General features: G+C 41.2%; 1 protein-coding gene across 10 annotated transcripts in view; it reads left to right on the forward strand.

The window, feature by feature from the left end:
• Positions 1 to 2293: 2293 nt before the first annotated feature.
• LOC308662494 (growth hormone receptor-like) overlaps positions 2294 to 23871 on the forward strand; it is a 161204-nt gene continuing 139626 nt past the window's right edge. For 5 of the 10 annotated variants that reach the window (XM_081318366.1, XM_081318365.1, XM_081318369.1 and 2 more), the window contains exon 1: positions 2294 to 2931. The gene's annotated coding sequence lies outside the window, so the exon portion shown is untranslated. Of the gene's footprint in view, positions 2932 to 3165; positions 3375 to 23871 lie in introns of those variants that run through there. The other 5 variants (XM_081318367.1, XM_081318371.1, XM_081318368.1 and 2 more) reach the window with 4 other exon arrangements.

Here is a 23871-nt window from a genome sequence, read left to right on the forward strand (position 1 = left end):
CTTGACATCTAACACTGTGCAAACAATTTTGTAACTTGTTTATATTTTACTCATTTACCATCCTGAAAACACTCTAAAATATTTATTTTAAAATTAAAAATAAAATACATTTTAAAAGCCTGATGTAATGGGTGCCTAGTGCCATAGTACATAAGCATGAGTTGTGGAGGAAGAGGTCCTGTCAGTGAAAATGGGATGTGGGGAAAGGTGGTAGAAAAAAAAGGAGAATTTTTGCCAGTTGGAAACTGTCTGCAAACTCCATTGTGTTCATTATGCTGGAAAAATGTACAAATGGTCCTCAACCTATGACTATAATTGAGGTCAGAATTTTAATTGTCTTTGCAGTCATAAATCAAGTGTACCACATGATAGGACTTAATTTTACATTTTTGCCATGCTCATTAAGAGTCAATGCAGTCATTAAGCAAATCAAATGGTTGTCAAGTGAATCACATGGTCATAAGTCTGAATACAGCTTTGCCAATGGCCATTTTTTTGCTGGAAAATGGAAAAACAAAATGAGAACATATGACCATGGAACACTAAAACCATTGTAAATGCAAGCGGGTTGTGATTGCCAAAATGCAATCACACAACCGCAAGGGTGGTTTGGCAGTCATAATTTCAAGGCCAGGTTGTAAGTAACATTTTCCAAATACATCAGAACTTTGAATGGTCATTAAGTGACCAGTGGTAACCCAAGGACTACCGGTATTTACTCTAATTCCTTCTGTGCCAAAGCTGAGACAGAAATGAACCAACTTAGCTGCTGAAGAAGTTGGAGCATCACCTCGATCTTGAAGTGCCAAGTGACTCCATGGAAGTGTCCTGAGCTTGTAACTCAGCCCAAGCTTGTGAGATCAATGCCTCCTCTCCTCTTGGACAATAAGCCAGTCGATGGTGCTGTAATGAATAATAATAGTTCCACTGGGAAAATTCTGGAATGCTGGTGCTCTTTTTCCCACTCTTGCAATACTGAAGTTACAAAACTAAGCTTTTATAATTGGTGGAGCAAAAGTCAATGATGACACAAGGATAAAGAAAAAAAAATCATTTAAGTCAAACTCAACCCCTAATGACAAGTATCTACACTGATTACATGATCTAAACAACAATATGGAAACAATTTACTGTTGCCTTTGTGCAATCTAGCCTACAGTCCTGAAATTTTCTGAGGGTCTCCCATCCAAGAACTAACCAGAATTTGATCACTAGAAGTTTTGCCCATCACCAAGTCCCCCCAGATCTTTTTGGGTGTATGTAGGCACTGTGACCCACCTGGACCATATACAAAATTTTCCTAGAGGCATTTGTCATTTTCATCATTTTTTCAGCAAATGTTGCAGGCCCATCCTTAATGTTTACACAATAAAGCCCACTTCATCCATACATATCACCTTCATACTATCAATTAAATACCAATACTAAATTAAATCCATTATTACTCACTGATTATTCTATTGGGGTTTGTACATTTTATTCATATTGTTTTCTCACTAGTTCTGAACTGACTCTTTCTTCCATATCTGTCCTCTGAGGCATCCATCCACCCATTAAGCAAAATGCCTCTGCTAGAGAAATTCATAATGATTGCATTAAATGTAGGACCTGAGGCAATTGTTGCAATTATCTTTAGGTTTAGCGGACTTTCATTGTAAATAAAATAAAAAAGCTGCTTTCTGTCTTTTGGGCCAATGACTCCAGGCATGCATGTTTTCAAAATGCCTGGTGAAGCTTTCAGCCCAGGAAAAGGTATCCTGGCAGCAGCCCTACATTTGTAATTCAATATGGGAGGCTAAGAATTTGGCCGTAAGTGGGTAAAAGGGGGGGGGAAGTCAGAACGGGGTGGGGAAAGTGTTTGTTTCCCCCTTTCGAATGTTATTTTCCCCTAATGAAGCCTAAAGAAATTGGATAGCATTTAGCATTTGTATAAGCTTTGATGTGATATTAGTATTGCTTGTAGTCATTTTATATGAGCTAGAGTGCGATAGACTTAATAGTTTATTGTTGTTAACAAATGGTTGTTTATGATTGTTTTTACTTTTATACCTTGTATTTAGCTCTGGGAAGTCGGGGAGGGGGGAGGGGGGGAGGGTTGGGGGAGGGTTAGGGAGGGCTAGGAAGGGTTGGGTGGGGGGAGGGGGGGAGGGATTGTTAAAGATAAAATGTATTGAAAAACTTTTCAATAAAAAAAAAGAAATTGGATAGCAATTGCGGAGCTTCTCTTCAATCGCTCCGTTTGCAGGCAGCCTGCAGCGTTAAAGTTCCCCCACTAGGCAAGGAACCGCCCCCTCCTCTGACAAAGAAAGAAAGAAAGAAAGAAAGAAAGAGAGAGAGAGAGAGAGAGAGAGAGAGAGAGAGAGAGAGAGAGAGAGAGAGAGAGAGAGAGAGAGAGAGAGAGAGAAAGAAAGAAAGAAAGAAAGAAAGAAAGAAGCAAGGGCGATATTAATATCTGGGCAACTCCTCGTCGGCGGCCCGGCCAGCAATCAGAGCTCCCATAAAAGCAGGGACCTCCCCTCAACCATCTGTCCGCCTCGGGCCGCGACCGACCAGCCAGCCCGCCCCCCCCCCCGCTCCCTCCGGGGATCAGAAAGTGAGCGAAGAAGCCAGTCCCTAAGAGGTTTGAACCCATTTCCCCTCTCCTCCAACCCATAAGCTGCTTCTCCCGTCAACCACACCCTCCCCTCCCCTCCCCGGCGACTGAGCTTTCCAACTCTCGCCCGGGGCAGGCAGCCATGGCAAGGAGGGGCGGCGGCGGCGGCGGTAACGGGCCCCGTGGCTGTGACAAGTAAGCGCCCGCACGGCCAAGCAGGCTGGGGAAGGGGGCGCAGCCGGGGGCGTAGCTGTTTGTCCCAGAGCTCCGTGCACCGCGGCGCCAAGAAGGCAGGGCGCAAACCCAGTCCGTCTCCCCGCGCCTGGCTGCAAACGGAGGTAGGGCGCACGCGGGAGCCTGTTTATTGGGGTGGGGGGGTCGGAGGGGTGGGTGGGTGGGAAGAGTGCAAGGGGGGGGAGGTCTTTTCCTCCCTGGTGGTTGTTTATGCCAGCGTTTCCCAACCTTAGGAACTTGAAGATGCGTGGACTTCAACTCCCAGAATTCCCCAGCCAGCTATGCTGGCTGGGGAATTCTGGGAGTTGAAGTCCACGCATCTTCAAGTTCCTAAGGTTGGGAAACGCTGGTTTATGCGATCCGCTGGGTGGAAGCTCGACCGATGCCCGGAGCTTTTTGGGGATGAGGGCGAGGCGTCGCCGCGTTTCCTTCTCTACCAAGTGGCGGCGAGCTCTGGGTTTGAGTCCTTCGCTCCGGGCGAGTTTTGCACCTCCGAGGGAGCCGGAGAAGCGGGCGCCTAATTTACGTCGGCCCAACTCCAGCTCAGGTAGGAGAAGGAACGGCAGCTGCCTGTTGCGCGCCACTTCTAGGAAGTTTCCCGGAGTCTTGCAAATCCGGGGTAGGATTCGCTTCCTCGGGCAATGGAAAGTTGGAGAGGCGAAACGGGTGCGGGGAGAGAGACTGTTGGAAGGGGGGGGGGAAAGAGAGATGTCCCGGTACGGGAATCGGTAGCAAAAAACCCAAACAAAAACCCCTCTTGGTTTCTGGCTTTTACGGACGAAAAGGCTGGTTCTGTTGACGCAGGGGAATGTAAGTTTCTGGAGGATTTCCTGAACGGTAGCCCAGCTGCTTTCAATCTGTTGGAGGTAAAAGGAGAACCTTGCGACACCTTAAAAAGAAGAAGAAGAAGAAGAAGAAAAAACGAGGCAATTTTTCCCAGCGTTTGTGTGGATGGAGGTCCAACTGGGTTTAGTCGGCCAGATTAGAGGCGTGTTTAATTGGCCGACGAATTCTCTGTGGCCTTTTCTAGTGGAGGCATTTCCTTTGGAGAACATTGAGGAGAATGGAAGCCAGAGAGCTGAAAGGCAGGCAGGCAGGCAAGCAGGATGGCTGCAGCTGAAGTAAAATGTGAACCCATAACACAAAGTAGTATTTAACAGTGTATTTTTTAAAAAGGCAGTTGTGTTTGGGACGGTTGCTACGGTCAGCAGCGTGCTTTAGACTGATTCCCCACAATTTGAAGCAAAACCTTTTGACAGCCTTTGACAAACCACCAGCTATGAGTGCTACAGGTGAAGTTTTTATTGTCCTTAACATTGAAGGATGTCCCATCAGCAACTTCATATTAAGTTCATGCTGTTCATTTTTCTCCCAAATACTGTATTACGTCCACCAATTCTTTTAATTTTCCCCTCTGAAAGGTTTGAAAGATGCATCCTGACAGAACCTTTAAATTTTTCAAGGCTGGGTTAAGATTAAAGGAAGCCTCAACCCTGTTGGGAAATACCATTTTGTAAAAGATGCACAATGTTTATGGGCGCTTACCTGTTGAATTTCAATGGGATTTGTTTCCCAGTATAGTATTGCAACCTTAACATAGGTGATTCATAACATCTGAGCAATTTTGCTCATACTATCAGAAGATTCTCCACTGCTGGAGTAAAAGGTTCTATACAGCGTATTTTATCTTAGCTATAATTGCATCATTATATTTTAAATTACTCTTTAGCCAGCATCTTTGATGTGCTGTCATTATGGCTACAATCCCATATTTAATTTTCTGGGAGGAATCTTCAGTGTAACCTGTCTTTAAATAGATACACATGAGATTGCCTGCACATTGTCCAGGTTTACATAATGTTAAAGCTGGCAAATAAATACATATAAGTACAATGGATGATTGTATTAATTATGATGCATCTTTATTTCAAAGTAAGGCTCTGCTGCAGCCTCTGAATTTGTAGTATTGAGCTTATCAGACTAATTGGAATATGTTTCTGGCAACTCAGTTGTGCTGTACATCTTACTTCTGGTTAAGCATGTATAGACTGAAGGGAACATGGATTAAGGCAGAAGTTTTAAATTATTCCACTCTAACCCAACAGCCGTTAACGTGAGATAGACTTGCGGTCCTGTTACCAGCAGTGGGCTTTACACCTATTCACTTTTAAGCTACGTAAGTGTTCTTTTCTCGTGCTTTAGGTGTTGCAGAGCGAAAAAATGGCCAGGACTGCTCTGATTGATAGATATGCAATTGTAATATGTGATTTTTGTGAAGACTGTTCATAGCCTTAATTCGCCACTGAAATTAAGTTCAGCTGTGCTTCTTTCCCTTTTCTGAGTTATGAAAAGAATGATGTTTGATGTGGTATGCCTTTCTTAGATGGGAAAGTAGGGTATATCAATACTTCTGATATTGTCAATCCATTAATATTTGCATTATTTTATTAGACCTATTCCCAAGTTTAAGGCTTGTTTGTTTATATCTTGCCTTTATTGTTTTTATAATTAACTCAAGATGGCAAACATGCCTAACACACCTTCCTCTGGTTTTCCCCTCAACAATCCTGTGAGGTGTGGTGGGCTGAGAGAGTGACTGGCCCAAAGAAACCTAGCTGGCTTTCATGTACAACTCAGTTTCCTTGTTTCCAGCCTGGCATCTTGAGAGGGGAGGAGGAGAGAGAGAATTTTTATAATGTCATTTGTATAATGTATAACACATGACTGTAATGTTTACACAGTATACTTAACCATATTACTAACTCTTTGGGGGGGGTGTTGTATAACACCTAGCTATAAACTAATCAAATGAGTTAAAACTTACCAAGATCCTAATGTTGTTCAAATGCTTTCACTGGTTTTTCATTGACCTGGTTACATATGCTATGTGGAAGTCACATTGGATAGATTCCACCTTGCCCTCTCTCATCCTGGGCTTGGCCATCAAGATAATTGGATGGGGTTGTTCTGTACCAGCCTGCTACCGGCCCTGCAGAAAAGGCAGGGACAACCCCTCCACAAACGGCAAGAGGCTGGAACTACGCCTGCCAAATTTATAGCTACAAAAACAAACAAGACACGAACCAAGAAACAGGAACTTTAAGAAACATGAACCATCCAAGCGGTTGCCTTCAGCAAACCAGCCCTCCCAGACATTCCCCTTATATAGAGTTCAGGGCGTGGCTTCTCTCTGCCTCCTTCCGAGAAGCCCCATTGTCTTCCTCTGTTTACTCCTAATTGACTGCCTCCTGCGTCGGGCGTCCTTGAACAGGGCCAGCTGTGGGTCATCTTCATCCACACTGTCAGGCTCACACAGCTGGGTCTCCGTGGTGACCAAGTGGGAGGGGCCTGGCTGAGGGCTATCATCAGCAAGATCTTCAACCCCCTCAGCAAGGTCTTCAACACCCCCCTCCTCCTCTGAGTCATCCGACCCAACTGCCGAACCCACAGGCTGACCCTGAATCACAACAGGGGTTTACATTTTGTGCTAAATCCAGATAGGACTCGATTGGTTTGGTATAGTATAATGACTGCATCTCCTTTATTTTGATTTATATTACATGTTTTATAATTTAATGTGATACATGAATCCAACCATTGTGACTTATACAATTAAGTGTAAAGGTTTAGTTCAATGTGCGATTCCAGTCTACATCAGAGTCTTCAGTAGAAGACATTTCCAGAACTGAGGGACTCCAACTTGCTTTAATATACTGCACTATTCTAAGTTTGGTGGGTCGAATCCCGAGTGCCGCGTAGCAGAGTGCCTGTTACTCGTCCCAACGTCTGCCAACCTAGCAGTTCGAAAGCATGTAAAAATGCAAGTAGAAAAATAGGGACCACTCCGGTGGGAAGGTGACAACGTTTCGTGCACCTTTGGCATCTAGTCATGCCGGCCACATGACCACGGAGACGTCCTCGGACAAGCGCTGGCTCTTCGGCTTTGAAACGGAGATGAGCACCGGTCCCTAGAGTTGGAAACGACTAGCACGCATGTGCGGGGGAACCTTTACCTTTATTCTAATTCAATCCCTTCATAGTAGCCTTCCCTAACTTAATGCTCTCCCATACTGGAAGTTGTAGTTAAAATTAAAGGGTATAAGCTCCTGGCCTGCACTAAAACAGTGTTTGCAAATCCATTTTGCATTGTGTTTGATATGAATGATATCAATTGCTGATGCAGAAGAGAAGGGCGCAAGCAGGTTTGTGTAACTAGATGTCATTGCATTGCTGACTGACTACCTTTAGAAAGCTGGTTGGCTTTTTAAAATCATGGGTTCTTTCTTCTTTCAGCTAGGGTGGTGTTATGTGACTTGTGAATCCCAAATGCAAGCAGAACTCTTAAGACAATTGTATTGATGTGCCAAAAGTTTAATCCTTGCTGCTTGCTCTGCCCTGGCATTTTAAGCTGTTATGGCTGACAGTCAAACAGATGGCTAAATTTTTATGGGGAGAAACTGCCTCCTATTGCACTGGCCAGTTCCAATATCACATTCCCAGAATAATTTGTCATGTCCTTGATTTAGCATCTTAAATTTCTTTATAGCCCTAACCTGCAAATCACCCCCTCTTTTTTGAATCATCCTCAAACACAGGTTGTTTCTTCCTATTGTGGTTGCAGCTTTTGACCTCCCACTTTTTTCTTTCTTTTGCAGTTAAACTGAAATATCACAAGCATTTCCTCCGCTGCCATTTTTCCTTAATGCCACACAGAAAGTAGAGTTAGCAAATGAAAAAATGGATCTTTCTTTGGAATTTCTGAGCTTTGCCTTTTCCAGTTTGGTGCCTCTCCCACACGTCCAAAGATTCCAAGTCTGAAATTTCAGCCAGCCTAGGAATTCATTACTTTAAAAAAAGAAAGAGAGAAGTTTTAAAGAATGAAAATAGCTTGTCAAAAAACAAAATGCCTTCCTGTGGCCCAAAATTCACTTTTCTTTTTTGTTTTAGAAAAATTAGACAGAGACACACAGAGAGAAAGAGATTCACCCAATTGAACGTTGGCATGCTGCTGGCAAAATTTGATTGGTTGATTTCAGAAGGTTCCAGGGATAACAAAAATGGCAGGGGCCACGTACTACTGCCCATCAGTTTTGGATTGTCCTCCTATTATATGATTTGGATAACAGTGGTAGAGAATAGGCTTCTCCAATTGGTATTTGCCAGATGTACTACACTTCAGCTCGTGCTGTTTTCATGCTATGATGGCTGTTGTAATTAATATAGAGGATAACCAGTTGGTGAAGAATGCCATGGAGCAGACATGTCAAACTCGCGAAGTCATGTGACGTCGCGCAACGTATCAGGACGGTTTTGCCATTGCCGGCAGTGGGGTGGGCGCAACTTCCGCGTGACGTGTCCGGCCCGTGAGCCGGCAGTTTGACACCCCTGCCGTAGAGTATTGGAGTCATGGTGCTCTATTTACATACATAATTACAAGCCCGTGAGACTGACCTAAACCTGAGCATATTGAAAACATAGAAGCCAATGTTTTTCATATTAAATTATCAGTTAATTCTGATAATTTAGAAGAGTATTTACTCCTGACAATGTTGCTACAAGGAGTTTCTTATTTAAGTAGCAGAGGCAAATGGCAAACATAATTCACAGAATATCTCTACCAAAACTTCACCAATGATTTCTGCAACATCCTTTCTTTTTGATGGAAATGCCTTAAACAGACAGTAATAGAAGAAATTTTGCTATAGATAATCTGTCAACCCTGCAAATATTGGATGTTCAAACTCTGACAACTGATGCAAATTGCAGCCATTTTCTCTTTGCTTTTAACATGCTTTTTCTGGTATTTAGAAATCAGGTGCAGAAGAGAGGGGTTGGGATGAAAGCTTGAGCTCAGTTAGCCATACCAATAATGCTGCCTTATGGGAACCCAAGGACGAGCTATTAATGTTTTGGCAGGCTGAGGAGCTAGGGAGAAAGCCCGCGTTTTAGGCTAATTGAAAAATGTGATTTATGAGAGCTTATTGGGGGTGGCAATTGCACTTTGTTACTTTGTATCCGAGGGAAGGGAATTTAGTTTTGGGGGTCAACTATGTAGTACCAATACTTTGTTTCCTGAATAAAATGTTCCTTAAGGAAGAATTTTTGCCTTGAAGTTCTTTTGATGGGTTTCATCTATCGGAACCATGACATAATCTTTGCTTAACAACCCAATTTGGGACTGGCAACTTTGCTGCTAAGCAAAGCAGTCGCTAAGTGGTAGATCACATGACTGTGACTGTGCTTTCCAGTTGGAAAGAGATAAAACTTCTGTACTCAGTTTCACATTTTGGAGTTCCATTTGCCTCCTAACCCAGAGGTCCCCAACCTTTTGGGCACCAGGGACTGGTTCTGTGGTGAAAGGTTTTTCCGTGGAGGGAAGAGTACGTGATTTTGTGTGCTGCCTGCATCCCACGGGTGGGGCTTTGCTTCTTTGTGCGGACTGGTTATTGGCATGCCATGGACCGGTACTGGTCCATGGACCAGGGGGTTGGAGATCCCTGTCCTAACCATTCCCTTGGTCTTTGGAATACTCACATCCCGATTGCTGTCTTGTGTCAAGCCCCTGTGGGCTTGCCACTAAAGGGAGGGGGGAGGGGGCAAGGGTACATCGAACAGCGGCGTCTGGAAGCCCCGGCTGGGACCAGCAGCATGGATGGCAATGACAGCCCTTTCTCCCTTCCCCCCCCATACCTGTGTGATGGCCAGGGTCGTGTGGAGCGCAGCTGCGAGGCTGTCTTGAGCGATAATGGCGGCTGGCTGAACTTCTGGGTTTGCCAACTCAGCTGTTCAGCACTCTGCTGAACAGCTGCTCCGCATGGAGAAATGGCGGAGAGTTTAAAACCTGCCCTTGCTTACCTTGCCTTGCTGTCATGCCGGTGCTCACGCCGAGCTGTTTGCCAGGATTGGATGACTGCTGCTGTAAACTGAATATGCATGCTCGTCGTTCCAGATGCTGGTTAGATGGGTGGGGGTGGGCCCAGGCGGGAGGCACCTATTTAGAGTGCTGAGAGGTGGTTGCTTTTTTTGTAATAGCTTTGAGCTCGCATGCCAGAGTATACTGCAGTAAGCCAATCTACCTGTGAAGTCAACATCTTGTTTCCTATTGGAGCCAGGAGTGTGGCAAGGACCTCTGACATCTTGTATGCATCTAAAGCAGACATGTCAAACTCATGATGTTGCGTGATGTATCGGAGCTTTTTCCCCATTGCCAGCAATTGGGTGGGCGTGGTTGCCTGGTGATGCATCTGGCCCGCGGGCTGGCAGTTTGACACCCCTGATCTAAAGCAGTGTGATTGTGCCAGAAGTCTGGGCTGGGAGCCATAGGCAGCCAAGCAAATATCTTACTTTCTTAAAATTTGTCTCCAATCTCTCTGCTGTATGGTGGGGAGAGAAAAAAGCAATTTCTATATGCAGTCTTATCTTTGCCAGGCCCTTTCCTGGTTGCTGATGTGATTGCATTCTTTTTTCTGTGTAGAACAGCAAACAGCTTATTCTCTTGAAATCCCTTTCCAATATCTCTGCGGGAATGGGGAGAATGGTTCAGGCAAATGAGAGATTGGAGAGGAAGAGATTTCAAGAGAGTACTTTAAGCTGTTTGCATAGCATGCCATTACTCCCAGCCCCAGGCTGCTGGCATGGTCACATTGCTTTTGATGTGCAGCAGGGCAAAGAGCTTTCTTTCTTTCCAATCTCTCTGCTCTAAGAAGGCAAAACAGAAAAACACAGATCAGGGACAGGATAACATGTACTGACTATAATGGCAATCACATGATTGAAGAACACTACAAAGATCATAAATGGGCTGTAAAATTATTTTTTCAGCACTGTTGTAACTTTGAATGATTGCATGTGCAGTATATAGGATATTTCAGATAAGTCAGTGATAGTGCATCTATGCGTAGCCATCACAAGCTGTTTTATGGCATTGTGTCTGTGAGTACCGTATCTGTATCACAATGTTTTTCCTTATGAAAGAACTGATCTAAAGTCATTATCACTTTTCTGTGTACCTGTGATGACATGGGATTTCTAGCAAGCTTGGCAGCTGCACTGATTAACTTCACATATTAATTGGCTTAGTTACTGCTCCAAAGGTAATGCAGTTTTGCAGTTTTGCAGCCTTGTCTCTGAAGTCAAGAGGCAGGTTGTTCCACTTTAACAGGAGCTCCCACCTGGGAAGTACTAGCTGTTGTAAAGAAGATTGGGTATTCACTTAGCACACCCCTCCCCCCATCAAAGTGGTAATGTTACTTTTAGTTTGGAAAGGGCAAACCTGGCATCCATGCAGAAAGTCCATAGTTACAACATATGCTGGCATTTTCACTTATTGCTAATGGTTTGACCAGTGTTACTGGGGCAGTGGCTGGATTTGCAGCTGTTCAGAACTTTTTTGTTTTTCTATCTCTGCTGCCTCATATTTCTCTCTGTGACCACCACCACCCCCTTACTTTGTGGTCAGCATAAAAGTAGGTCTATATCAGGGATGTCAAACTGCCAACCCGCGGGCCGGATGCGTCATGCCAAACTGTGCCCACCCCATTGCCGACAATGGGAAAAAAGTCACGACACATCGTAACATGTCACGTGATGTTGTGAGTTTGACACCCCTGGTCTATATGAAATTGAGATGGGATTGTATGAAATTTAGGGACTTTGCTTCCATATCTTCATGGAACTTTACTGATGTTCCTCCTTATTCTAACTCTCTCCAAGAGCAGCCTAATAGTGAGTAAAATCAATTAAATGTTATCACTTAACATTTGATTAACAGTCAGCTGACCTGTGTTATTTAAAATAGAACGAACAGTAAGATTGATATTGAGGGCAACAAATTTAATTCCAGTATAGTTTTTGCAGACTCTAGACTTAGTGGAGAAATTTTCCTAGTGAGGAAAGTTTCCAAGATGTTTTCCATAAACCAGATTGAAGGTCCAATACACAAGACTCCTTTTTTACTAAATAAAAATGCGAAACCCAACTAGACACTCTCCTCCCCCCCCTCAGTTTATGTGTTTGCATGTCCAGAATTCCCTAGTTTATATGATTTCCATGTTGGTGGAGATCTGATCTTCTGCTTAAAACAAAATAAATCTGGCAGTCTAGATAGAAGACCTTTGCTGATCCCATTTGACCTGAGAAAATATGCTCAGACTTACCCTGATCTCCCCCCCCCCCCCCGTCCATTTTCACAGTCTTTGACAAGGTTATGAAATAAATATCATCTGAGTAGTACAAAATCTCCATTCTACATGGCTGGCCAGTATGTAGATTACTTGGACAATCCTTAAGAGTTTTAGCAAGAAAAAAAAATCCAGTGCCATCCTTAAGACATGATGATTTTCATGATATTTTTAACCCTAAACTTGATGCATGTAAAGGAGATTATAACGTTTAGATTTTACAGGATGTACATCATGTTTGGAATTTCAGTTTCTGTTTACAGGGGTCAAATAAATTAGGTTGTCAAAAAAAACCCCTTTTCTGCTGAAATTGCAAAGCTGTCATGCAGTCAAGATATAAATCCATGCATGCCTATTTGCTGAGCTTGAGTTTTCATGTCTCTTAAATCCTTGATGTCAGAAGGAAAACAACACATCTCTTATCGCACCTCTAAAAGCTTCATTTTGCTCCAGAAACACCCCCTTTGGTTCATAAATAACATTTTAAATCTGCTTCATAAATAAGCCCCCAGAACTTAAAAGCATGGCTTTTTAAAGGAATTTGCCCATTTATAAGGCACTTTTAAATTATGATGGTGATAATTTTCATCATTCTCTGACTCCTTCAGTTTGATTTTTTGCAGCAATACAGGTAGTCCTCAACTTACGACCAAAATTGAGCCCAAAATTTCTGTTGCTCAGAGAGACAGTTGTTAAGTGAGTTTTGCCCCTGTGACCTTTTTGGCAGAGTTGTTAACTGAATGAGTGCAGTTGTTAAGTTAGTAACATAGTAGTTAAGTGAACCTGGCTTCCCCATTGATTTTGCTTGTCAGAAGGTTGCAAAAGGTGATCACATGGCCCCGGGACACTGCAAACGTCATAAATATGAGTCAGTTGCCAAGCATCTGAATTTTGATCACGTCACCATGGGGATCATAAATGTAAAAAGCAGTCATAAGTCATTTTTTTCCAGTGCCATTGTAACTGAGTGGTCACTAAACAAATGGTTGTAAGCCAAGGACTACATGTAGTAACTTTGGGTGGTTTTAAAAAATAGAAAACCGGTCAGTCCTAGAGGAGATCAACCCTGACTGCTCTTTAGAAGGCCAGATCCTGAAGTTGAAACTCAAATACTTTGGCCACCTAATGAGAAGGAAGGACTCACTGGAGAAGAGCCTAATGCTGGGAAAGATTGAGGACAATAGAAGAAGGGGACGACAGAGTGGCTGGATGGAGTCACTGAAGCAGTAGGCGTGAGCTTAAATGGACTCCAGAAGATGGTAGAGGACAGGAAGGCCTGGAGGAACGTTGTCCGTGGGGTCGCGATGGGTCGGACACGACTTCGCAGCTAACAACAACAAAAAATAGAACCTTAATCATATAGTTACATTTTGGAAGAAGATTGAGAAAATTACTTTACAAATTACTTTATAGAATAGAATAGAGCTAGAAGGGACCTTGGAGGTCTTCTAGTCAAGCCCCCCCCATGCCCTCAAGCAGGACAACCTATACTCTTTATGTGATGTGTCATGTCATATCACGACTCTTTTTACATTGCTGGCAATGGGGTGGGTGTGGCTTTGGTATGATGAAACCGGCCCACAGGCCGGCAGTTTGACACCTCTGACTTACACCATTCTCTCACAATGCCTTAATTTCACTTAGAAGGTGTTAAAAGACGGGCCACAATTATCATGAGGAGGTTGATTGATTAAGCAATTATCAAACTACTGGCAATGACTTGATTTCCACAGATATATTGATAGGAAGGTGAAAGCTCCTTGTTGAGGCACATTATTTTCTATAACAGATGCACTATAATCACATCAAAAGACAGGTTTATTAATTAATGGTGGCAGATTTAATTCCAGATAAGTATCACTCTGTGTAAGTGACTGTTGACCTCAAGTCAGCATTTGATCTTAAAAGAAAAATTTGGGGGAAACTATAGCTGACTAAGAAATGCATATTTTCTGTGGTGACATCCATTCACGAAAGGCCAGCTATCCATAACTGAAAAAGGATCAAACAAGTTTGCTTTTTAGTCCCATGGTAATTTATCACCTTTATTCATTAATTAGGGGGTTTTTTTTGTACATTGAAAATTGTCTGCTATATAGGCTGGTATGCAAACCTTTGTCCTATTTTGTAAAAATGGATGATGCTAGTTTTATCTCATTGGCATAATTTCAACTGAGGAGGTTGTTAAGAAGCCTTGGCTGCTTATTGTACAAAATATAAATGGAATATAAATTACCCTAAAATAAAACTTGTAGTGTTTGTCAAATGGCTGATTAAATGCAGGTGACAGATTAATTATATGCAGTGAATGATGCTTAGAACTCCATCTTTGTAATCTTAAGATTTGATTGCAAAGCTGGTGGAGTCTATATTCGCCTCCTCTTTGCTTCTTACTCAGTACCAAAGTTCTGCCTCTTCTGCTGTGTCAAACATAGGCCTAATATTATTTCTATTTTTTTGTATAAGATTTTCCAAAACAAATTTCTTGCTGTTCTGAAATGGCACTTTTACTTCCCTTGGTAGCAAGGCAAGTTTCTGTGGAGATAAGTTTGGATTATGGTGTTTTATCTGATTAAATTATTTTTCCCCAGAAACTTTAGGCACATAGTTTTCTTGATTCTGTCCATTCTTCTTACGGTGGGAACACTGGTGAAATAAAGCCACTTTTCTAGTTGTTTGCTGTCTCTGAGATCTAGCATAGTTAAGGAGACAGTAAAGTGATGGGTTGTGCAGGTTGGCTGAGAGAGTGACAACCTTCCTAATGTACCCCCAGTCCAAAGAGTTCAGCAATGCCTCAGCTAAACCATGATAAGGTTGATTACTGGCTTAGCAAAATATATGAAGCCATCCATTGTGGTTTGTTAATCATGTTTAGTGGTTTTATCTGTTGTGCAAAACCAGACAGTTATGGATTAGCCAATAAACTAGTTAAACAAACCATGCTTAGTACAAACCATGTAAAAGAGTAAGGTTCTGTTTTCTCTGTGCTTTTAAGACACCTGTCTCATAAATAAAATACCTGAACAGAAATAAGCTTTTTGCTACTATTTATCACTTAAATTGTTTGTCTGCTTAGGATGACTCAGATGCAAGGGAGCTGTTTGACAGATACATTTACTTCATCACAACAATTACTGTAAACTGTGCAAAAATATAGTCTTTCATATTAATGCAGTACTGAAATAGAAATCCTGAAAGGAAGAGGAGAAATTTATTAAGATAATGTATCTATTCACATATTCTAATATATGTTTTGAATTACTTAAAAAGGAAAGAAAATATCCCTTTACATCTTTCCTATTATGCTTTGCCTGTAAATACGGGAAGAATCTATTTGGTTTTGTTCCAGAGTTCTATCAATTATTGTTGTTGTTCAGTCGCTGTGTTGTGCCCGACTCTTTGTAACCCCACAGACCATAGGACGCCAGGCTCCCCTATCTTCCAGAGTCTGCCCAAACCTGTGTTCATTGCATTGATCTATCTAACCATCTCATCCTCTGTCATCTCTTTCTCATTTTGCCTTCAATCTTTCCCAACATCAGGTTTTTTTCCCCATGAGCCGTGGTGGCGCAGTGGTTAGAATACATACTGCAAGCTACTTCTGCTGACTGATGTTTGCCTGCAGTTCGGCAGTTCGATTCTCACAGCTAAAGGTTGACTCAGCCTTCCATCCTTCCGAGGTCGGTAAAATGAGGACCCAGATTGTTGGGGGCAACATGTTGACTCTGTAAATTGCTTAGAGAGGGCTATGAAGCGGTATATAAATCTAAGTGCTACTGCTTCTTTTCTTATTTGGTGGCCAAAGAACTTGAGCTTCAGCACCTGTCCTTCCAAAATGCAACCAGGGTTGATTTCCTTTAGGATCGACCAATTTGATTTCCTTGCAGTCCAAGGGACTCTCCAGAGTCTTCTCCAACAGTACACTTCAAAAGCATCAGTTATTTAGCACTCAGACTTCCTTATGATCTAATTCTCAGAGCCACACATTACTGCTGGGAAAGCCATAGCTTTAAATGTATGGACCTTTGTCCACAAGGTGATGTCTCTATGTTTTAATATGCTGCATAAGCTTTACCATAACTTTCCTCCCAAGGAGAAAGCGTCTTTTAATTTCATGGCTACAGTCACTATCTGCAGTGTTTTTGGAACCCAAGAAAATAAAATCTGTCACTACTTCCATTTCTTTCCATTTCTTATCTATCAATATACTGTATCTCTGCCAATGGCGATATATGCAAAAAAACCTACATACTTAGAAAATTTAGAATTACAGAATTCTGACCAGGAAATTTTGCTCTGAGCACCAGAACTGAACAGAATATTACCAGAAAAATATCCTGGTCATTGGAGGGCATGAATTATCAGTGGGTCAGGGTCTTGTGATGGGGCGATTACCCCAGGTTGGGTCATTGGAAGATGAACTGCTGGGGGGGAGCGAGGTTTGCGTGGGTTGGTTGAAGTTTGGTGCTCTCTCCAGTTACCTGTGTGATTGATATTTATTCTGAGGTGTTTGCACAGCTAACTGGAGACAGCATCAAACCTCAAGCAAACCATGCAAGTCCCCCCCCCCCGCCAGTAATTCACTTTCCAATGACCCTCACCTGAAGAAATCTCCCCATCACAAGACCCATCAGAAGCCTCTCACTGATAACTCACTGATAATTCACACCCTCCAAGGACCCTGACCTGTAGTAACCTCCCCATCACAAGCTTCTCTTGACTCATCACAAGTCCCTCACTTGACACACCCACACCTGAAGCCCTTATAAATAGAAGAGCACTGACACAGACATCTTCTAGCCCAGAGATGTCAAACTCGCAATGTCATGTGACGTGTCACGACATACCGTGACTTTTTCCATTGCCGGCAAGGGGGTGGGTGCGGTTTCAGCATGACACATCCGGCCCACGGGCAAGAACTTTGACACTCCTGCCCTAGCTGATAATGAAATCTTCAGAAACCAACCCACAAGCTCACCCTCATCCTACACCTGAGCTACAGATATTCACCACATTTGACAGATGTTCCTATGATGTCACAAGTGTCATGACATTACACAAATGATGCAAAATAGATCATGATATATGCAATGTTAATTGTCGTTCCTTGTCACCCTGTTTACAATTGTGGCAAAGGAATCATTTTATTCTTGCTATTGGTAAACAACTGAAAATCTATTGCAAATCACCCAAAATCTATGAATTGCTCCAGATTTACCTATTTCCCTCCAATTTAAACCATTAATAAATAAAAATGTGTGACCAGCTCATGTTTTTAAACATTGTCTTGTTCTCAAGTCACATTTTAAGCAAAGCATTGATTTCCAAGCTCATAGATTCCCAATAAATATAGGCATTTCAAAATGTGAAATTTCCCAGAATTCCAACAATATATAAAATTGATCAACATTTATAGCATTTCTTATAAATATGGCAAGAAACCTTGGTTCTTTGTTGAAGAAATGTGTGCATTGATTCATGGATGCCGAACTGTAGTGTGATGCTCAACTACCCTAGTTTATCAGAAACCATGGGTCACGTTTACTTTCATCTTTAGACTGTCAGGCCAAGAATTTCTGCAATATCCAGCCACACTTAAGTCCCACTTAAGATGAGGAACAAAATGATATGCTTAATTAATGAGATATTTAAATTTCAAACAGTTATGGTTCAGCTAAAAATTTTTGGAATTTTGAAAGTACCTGGTGCAAACCTTCAGAAACCTACCTTTTAAGTCCAATTTCCAAAATCCATTTACATTGAATGCTGAAAAGGTTGGTTGCATCTTATAAGATAACAAAGGATTCTAAGCCTAAAACTGGTTTCACCCTTCCAAACATCTATTAGTAAGGCTTGATATATTGTCATTCTGGTTTGAGATCATGATTTGAAAGGGGTTGTTCATCTTAGTTGGGCCTTAATTTTCACATACTTTCTTGAAAATCACTGTGTATAGAATTGTAACTTACTATATATACTGATTTAAGTATAACAAAATGAGAATTTTCCTGGAAAGCATGCTGTTTTTTGCAGAAACACTGCTGTGATAAACATAGTGACTGGCAGTTTGCTCCAAAACCAGGAAGAGTTATTGCATTTCTGTGCTGCTTCCAGGTTCTCATGGGCATTTAATTGGCTCCTATTCCAATGCTGGACAGGAAGTGTAGTTAGTTAGATGGCTTTTTCTTGTATTCTTGTGACTTTTAAATCTAGCATTATAGTACCTATCAAAACCTTTAGATTCCTTATTTGGCTTCTTCCCTACTACCTTCCAAATCGCAGAGGGTACAAATCTTTTCGAACCCACAGTTAATTTTTGATGTTGTGCAAATTTCCAGCCAAACTAGCCTCTCATCATATCATTACCCTGGTGCTTTTCTGTGCAGATTCAGGAACCATTTTGGATCTTAAGCTAATTACTTGATATTGGAATGTCCATTGTATTGTTACGATGGATGGATGGATGGATGGATGGATGGATATAGATAGATAAATAGCTAGAGCGAGCAAATTTAACAAAAAATAAAATTGAGTGCAATAGAACGTCTGGCCCAAAGTCACCCAGCCAGCTTTCATGCCTAAGGCTCACATTTTCTGGTTTCTGACTCACCACATTCTGTACATTTGCCAATTTGGAATGTTTATAGATACTCAGGACCAAGCAATGTTTTTAACTAGCATTGGTAACTATCTTTAGTAATAGAAGGTAATGGGAGGGGCAGGAGCATGCATTGCAAGTGCAATTTTATTTAAAAAGGACAAGTTCATTGTACAAGTTCAGTGTAAATATTTTTTCAGCATAACCACAATAATTATCTTCAGGGTAAGAAAATGAAATAATAATAATAATAATAATAATAATAATAATAATAATAATAATAATAATTATTATTATTATTATTATTATTATTATTATTATTATTATTATTATTATTATTATTTTATTTATATACCGCCCTTCTCCCGAAGGACTCAGGGCGGTGAACAGGGCAGACATATAAAAAATACAAAAATACAAAAGTTAAAAAGAATTAAACATATGCCCAAGCTAAAAACAGTAAATACACATATTAAAAATGACAATAAAAACCCAACCCATCCCCCATCAGGCCAAGCCGGCTTGTTCAAATAAATGTGTCTTCAGATCGCGACGGAAGGAGCGAAGGTCGGGCGCCATCCGGAGCTCAACCGGCAACAAGCCAAATTGTTATGGACATAAGATTAGGGCTCCTTAGTGCTCTCTGAGTTTGGTTGTTTTCCTGCAGACATTTCATGACCCAAACTAGGTAATATCATCAGTGCTAGCACTAGTTTGAGTCATGAAATGCCTGCAAGCAAACAACCAAGCTCAGAGAACACCAAGGATCCCTCATTTCAACCCTGAGCTACAAATATTCTCCTTTACCCGGGACATCTGATTTTAACATGTTGGCGCATTAGAGTTTTTAAGATAATGTAATTGCATGTCTTTTAATCCTATTTTGTACCCTGTTTTGGAATATCTGTAGTTGTCATCAGAAGCAAATAACAAATTTTATAATAAAAACCCACAAGGGCAAGCAGTTTGCTTGTTCTCTTTGTCACTCGATAATCAAACCATGATGGTGAAGCCAGGGAGAAACATCAGTTTGGTCAAAATTGGATGTAACAGAGAACAAATAAAATGAATCTAGGACAGTACAGATGGGTTGAGGAGGCTATACTTATTTTAGAACTAAATGGTACTGATAGCATTCCAGACTCCACACTACAGTGGTCTCTGGATGTATTCAGCTTCAATTCTCACTATTTCAATTCTCACAGAGCCGTGGTAGTACAGTGGTTAGAATGTAGCATTGCAGGCTAATTCACTGCTCACTGCCAGGAGTTCGATTCTCAGCGGCTCAAGGTTGACTCAGCCTTCCATCCTTCAGAGGTTGGTGAAATGAGGACCCAGATTATCGGGGGCAATAGGCTGACTCTGTAAACTGCTTAGAGAGGGCTGTGAAGCGGTATATAAGTCTAAGTGCTATTGCTATGGCTATTTCCCCAGCTAGCACACCTTTGTGGAAGAAGTACCAGTTAGAGAACTTCAGATCACAGACCAGTGATAACTGAACACTCTTTATCTAAATCTGAATTTAATAAGAATAATTGAAATTCTTTGACCTGGCTCCCTTAAGATAAGTTGATTTTCAGCTTATCTCTGACCTGCACAGAGTTCTGGAGCTTACTTGGTTTGGGAGGATAGATTATAAACCCATAGGAAAGGTTGATAGGGCTGCCAGTTGATGAAAATCATTTGATTGATTATCTAATAAAGTTTTAAGTTTATAAATATAGATGCAAATGTAACATTTAATTTTGATGGGGGAGGGTGGAATGGAGAATCTTGGAAGAGAAGAATGTGAAATCAAAGAACGTGGAAAATCACTTCAAGCTTGCTTTTATAAATGGAAAAAAACATCTTAGGAAGATTTACTTCTTGATGAAGCGTTACTGCTCTTTAATTGTTCAAAAACCTGGTAAAGTGAAATTTATTAATTGACCAAATGTTGCGGCTCCATTTACCGTATTTTCCGGTATATAAGATGACTGGGCGTATAAGACGACCCCCCAACTTTTGAGATGATTTTCATGGGTTAAAAAGTCATCTTATACGCAGGAAAATACGGTATTTATCCCCTAAATCACAAGAGAAGATATTAAGGTTGCCTTTTTAAAGCTTGCATGACTTAGGTTTAAATCTTAAAATTAATTTACATCTGAGAGCCCCTGGCTCTTGGCTCACCTTATTTCCCAGTTGAAAGATAATTATGGTTGTGAAAGTCAAAGCCAGAGTACATTCTTTGTGGGCAGAGATTGAAGCAGCCTTTGGCATCCATTCTGTCAGTGGCCTTGCTGGCTATCCTTCCCCAGCTTTCTTGTGGCATAGTTATTATAATAGATTGTGGAAAGGCTAAGAGTCAAAGCCAAGGATTAACAGACAGGAGAAACTGTCATGGTCAGGAGTTAAAAGCCAGCAAACTGGGCATGTTTTGCCTCTTGCTGCTATTGGAAATATCAGCTTATGACCATCTCCAATCTCCCATTTTGAATGAAATGTTTGCAGCAGAAGATTTAAAAGAGAAAGAACTTTGAAATAAATTGCAGTATGCTTGCAAGTGTTTAGATGAGAATGGTCAGGTGAGAACTGGAAGCCCCCAATATTCAGCTTTGTCCTTTCAAACACAGATGGCAGCCAGATGTCCAAAGAAGGGAGGGCAACTAACAAGAGCCTCAGCAGTAAAGTGCAAGCTTTTCTCTTTCAGTGCATGCATGCTCGCACATTTACCCTCACAGAAAATTCACCTGAGAAAAGGAAGAAAAGTGTTTTTATCATATAACTCTAAAGGCCTTATTGATCAACCCCAGAGAGAAAACGTAATCTACAATATTTATAAATATCTACTGAGAAATCAATGGCTGAAAGAGTAACAGATGCTAAAACTCTCGTGGTTAATCAAGACTTTAACATATGAAAGGAAAATAGCTTGCTCCCACTCCATTGGGAGATTAGCTTCAGTGTCGGCTATTATATTGCGCTGGTGCAAAACTACACTACCTTGTTGCAAGACAGAAGGTTCCCTATTAGAATCTGCATCCACCAAGCACCAGGCAGACATCTTAAAAAATTTCCCATCTCCTTTTCTGCCTGGCTTCACTGTCACCTGTCCCAAAGTTGAGCTTACCATGTTAAGTATTGCGGATAAAAAGGGAAGAGGGAAGTGTCCTCCTAAGAAGCTCCCATCCTTCCCTTTTTTATTTTTTTCATAACTGTCCAGTCTTTGTAACCCAATGCAGTTAGCCCTCAACTTAACAACAGTTCATTTATTGACACTTCAAAGTTACAACGGCACTGAAAAAAGTGACTTAAGACATTTGTCACATTTACGACCTTTGTACCATCCCCATGATCATATGATCAAAATTCATATGCTTGGCATGCTTATGACCATTGCTGTGTCCCAAGGTCATGTGATACCCTTTAATGATCTTCTGATGAGCAAAGTCAGCGAGGAAGCCAAATTCACTTAGCAACTATGCTGCTAACTTATCATAAAGGTCATAAAATGGGGCAAAACTCACTTAACAAATGTTTCACCTAACAACAGCTTTTGAGCTCAATTGTGATCGTAAGTCGAGGACTACCTGTAATAAGCTATTCTTTTACATGCTTGGCTGTGTTTTTAAACCTGAGCATTTGTGTTTATTGTGCAGTGAATGGGGAGCAGGAGGAAAGTTCAGGTAGCAAGGATTTCAGGCACTCGTAAATATGATTATTTTGTTTTGAAACAGTCTGGTGGTTTTTTGTACACTCATAATTGGGCACTGCAGTTCACATGGCCAGGGATAAAAGCCACATTTACACACTTGGCTGCCGAGGAACTAAGTATAAATGTAAAAGTAACATGTTATACAATAGTATCCTAAGCAAGTGCTGCTATGGTTTCAGTACCAGAGATAAACACTTTTGTTGGTGCATCTAAAGATGCTTTTCTAGAGCTGCATCACTGCCACAGTGCTTAGCTCATTTGGTCTACACATATTTTACTGCTAAGTTTGTAAAAGCCGCCCTGAGTCTTCGGAGAAGGGCGGGATATAAATGTAATAAAAATAAATAATAAAATAAATAAATATTCCTGCGCATGTGTACATGTGTGTTAAATCTTGGAATTTATGATACATGGATTACATGAACGGATTGTTTAATAACTTTTGAGTGCCCTTTGATTCTTTTGATTCTTCATAATCCCTGAAAGCAAACATTTGTTTTAGCAGATTGATTAAAGCAAAAGACACAGAAATCTGATTTTATTTTTAAGCAGTGGCTGCAAATGTCTGGGCAGATTCCAGTCACAAGATTAGAACAGGATTGCAGGATTGCCTGCAGCTTCATGCAATTGAAAGTTCAAACTGAAGCTGCTCTTGGCTCTAGGTCAAAGAATGATCTGTGTAGGATTTACTTGGAGATTAGAGTAATAACGCTGGAGTTTGAGCTCAGCTATACACTGTAGATTTCTTCTTCAGCCCTGTTGTTTATAAGAGATTGCAAAGATGAATTCCAGCCTGTCCAGAGCTCTGATTGGGTAACTTTGGAGATATTCTCCAAAGTCTGTTGCAAAACTAGAATGTTCCTTTTTCACTTAGTTTCTGGCATAGTTGGATCAGCAAATGTGGCCAGTATGAGCAATACTGAGTACAGTTTCTAAAATACTTGGAAAAGGACATTGATTTTCGGGTACAAGGGGTCATTATTCTCATTTTGTTCAGCCGAGCCATAATGCCACAACACTGTCCCCTGTATCTCACATTTACTGTTTGTACAAATGTAGAGTATTATGTTTCTTCTTGGAAAACCAATGACAACTGTATAGAGCATGTAAAGAGTGATCATGGCTTTGGGTGGAAAGAATGAAAAGGCGGGAACAAAAACGGAAGGGTTTGGGATCGTTTCTAGTTTCTGGATAGAGGCTCTGCTCATAATCAGCCAAGAGTGCTCACGGTGAAGGAGAAACCCAATCCACATTAAAACAATGCCATTATTAGATCCTTTGAAAGCTTAAAAGAAATCATAAGTTCCTGGAAACTTTGCAAACTTCATGGTATTCTTGTAGACGCAGTGCATTTCAAAATTTACAAATGGAAGGTAATTATTTTGGAACATATATATGCCTCCATAAAATTCTTCATTAATACACCAGAATATAATAAAATGTCGTATGCCAGCAATCCTTAGTCCACATAGTGCAGTGTTATCTACAAGTAATCCTCAACAACCACAATTGGGACTAGAATTTCCATTGCTAAGTAAACTACTTGTTAAGTGAGTCACAAAAATTTTTT

This window comes from Vipera berus (genome assembly GCF_964194415.1).
Source record: "Vipera berus genome assembly, chromosome: 2".
NCBI classification, from domain to species: Eukaryota; Metazoa; Chordata; class Lepidosauria; order Squamata; family Viperidae; genus Vipera; species Vipera berus.